At 38.7% G+C, this 2,500-nt stretch overlaps 1 protein-coding gene across 5 annotated transcripts in view; it reads left to right on the forward strand.

Annotated features, from left to right (window-relative positions):
- The window catches only part of LOC125025035 (probable G-protein coupled receptor 21), a 108,360-nt gene that overhangs the window by 96,397 nt on the left and 9,463 nt on the right, over positions 1 to 2,500 (forward strand). For all 5 annotated transcript variants that reach the window (XM_047612902.1, XM_047612899.1, XM_047612898.1 and 2 more), the window contains one exon: positions 1,877 to 2,500. This exon is cut by the window's right edge and continues 1,220 nt beyond it. The gene's annotated coding sequence lies outside the window, so the exon portion shown is untranslated. The remainder of the gene's footprint in view (positions 1 to 1,876) is intronic.

Below are 2,500 nucleotides of genomic sequence, written 5' to 3' on the forward strand. Positions count from 1 at the left end.
GAAACAGTTACCTAAGATGTATAAAATTAGAATACATTACTTGCAAGATCCGTAAATAATCTTATTAGAAAAAGAGCACGTTCCGAATATTGCCTCGAGAATTGCTTCGAAGTTTCAAGCACGTTAATAAACTTCATACGCTGACTTTTATCATCCATTTTTTAGTTAACATTTGCCAGTTAGTTTCTCCTTTGAGTGGTGTATGCTTCTGCAATGAGTTATCATTGGGTTATGAAATTTATTAATTAGAAGGTTGCTGGTTTATTCTGTCGTCTACTTTTCTCACTAGTGACCGTCTACATTAAATTAGGAATATATATTACAGATCACAGAAGAACCTTGTTAAGGTCCAGTTAATTACTGTACAGTAATTTTATTTATAACCGTGGAAAAAAATACATTCACAAAATAAGTGACAATTTACATCATAGCATTATCAGCACAGAACGATAGTACCATTATGTTTACACCGAATATGAATAGCAGAAATACGATTTGCATATAACAATACTATTCACGTAGCACTTAGATTCCAAAGTTCAAACTACAGTGATCATTTTCATCTATGAAAATTAGTTCAGCCAGTTAGGCGGTTCAGATAATAAATTTAGATACTGTTTCCAAAGTCACACTGCTTGCTTGTTTTATTGTTGCTATTTTTGACTATTTATTTGTAGACTGTGTCGTCGGGTATCAGTTTCTGTTAAAATCATTTTAATCACGTTAAAATCCTCTCTGTCAGCAATATCAAGACTAAACAGATGACACAGACTTAAGAAAAGACTAATACGAGTTTCAGAGGTATGCACTGTATCCTGAACTGCAAATGTCCTCAGTGTTTTAAATCCCCGTTCACCTAGCCGGCCTGTCTTAATCTCTTTTACGGAAACACGAAGATATATTTTTAAAATTTCTTTGATATCATCCCATGATCTCTCTGCGCTTCGCCTCCTTCGATTGTTTTCGCCTCCGTTTCGCACATGACTCCCCTCCATTGCAATGTCCCGGTAGACCTCTCAAATCAAACCGACTCGTTGGATCTGCCAAGTGGTGAAGATTGCTCCACCTCCTCTGAAGATCTTCAACCCAGGTTAACATTCCTCGAGGCCGGGCAGACATTTTCTCGCTTCGTTTCTCGTTCGGGTGCCAAGGTCAGCAAGGTCTATATACTTATTATATAGACCGTGGAGGCCACCGCTGCCGTCTGCTGTTCAGTGGTACCCGAAATCTGATGTTCTTTGAAAGTACTTTGCGGATGTCGATGGACTGTTATGACTTGAATATTGCTGTTGATGATTCTTCGTGTGTGTGTGTGTGTGTGTGTGTGTGTGTGTGTGTGTGTGTGTGTGTGTGTGTGTGTGTGTGTGTGTGTGTGTGTGTGCATACACGCGTGCATATAGATATGCTTGCATTGTCCATTAGCTATGGATTTATGTTAATAGATCTAAGGTTAATATATTTAACAAATTTGTACATTTATCATGACTTTTGAGCAAAGTCTCGCGCTTCTACTACATTTCACTAATTACATTTCACTAATTACATTGCTATAATATACGCGAGGGTGTATATATACGAGGGTATTGATTTAGTACAGTTCGGGGGCATTGTGTGGGCATCAAGAACTTTTTCCTCTTACAAAAGTGTTTTTTCTGAGCCCAATTTAAAGCATCAAGTAATGTTTGTGGATTCATTATTCTACTTTTTTCACAGTTTGATATTTATCACTGATCACTGGTCATTCTACCGTTTCGACTTATATAGCCGTTTACTAAATAACCAGGGAAAGGAAGATATAAAGATTACATGTGTGAAGTATGATGGTTGAAAAAAAAAATCTTATTATTGTTAATGGTTTTATTTTCTTTATTTCCAGAACATCCTGAACAAGATTAAAGCAAACAAGGAAAATGGAGAAGGATGGTAAGCGGACCAGAGAAACCCCAAGTGGAGTAATCAAAAGGACTGACTGTCTCGGACCGATAAAGAAATAAGAAAAACACAGGAAAGACTCTAAAAAAAGAGGTTCAGAGAGAGAGAGAGAGAGAGAGAAAAGCATCCTCAATGAGCCAAAGCAGAAGTGGAGACCCGAAGTCCCGGAGAGAAAGACCGAGGAGGCGCTGAAGATAGGGAACGAAGAAGCGCAGAAAAAAAAAACATCAGCTAAGCTCCACGACGACGCTGCTGGGCCCGAGGGCTTGATCCGTGCCGATCGTGGGGGTTGAGTGATCCATGACGCGGAACTGTGAGTGATCCAAGCGAGGGCGGAGCCAGGTGTCATGGCGGCGATCCCTCTGCGGCGCCTGTGTGTTCCTGCGAGAGGCGGCCTGGATCCAAGATGATACTGCCACCATAAGTTCTGACTTTTGAACGCGATCTGAAAAAAAAATAATAACTATTGATAAATACGATAACCCATAGTAATACCAATAATAGTAATACTAATACTAATAATTGTTATCAATAACATAACAATAATATTATTAATAACTATGATACT

The sequence above is a fragment of the Penaeus chinensis genome, chromosome 4, assembly GCF_019202785.1.
Source record: "Penaeus chinensis breed Huanghai No. 1 chromosome 4, ASM1920278v2, whole genome shotgun sequence".
NCBI classification, from domain to species: domain Eukaryota; kingdom Metazoa; phylum Arthropoda; class Malacostraca; order Decapoda; family Penaeidae; genus Penaeus; species Penaeus chinensis.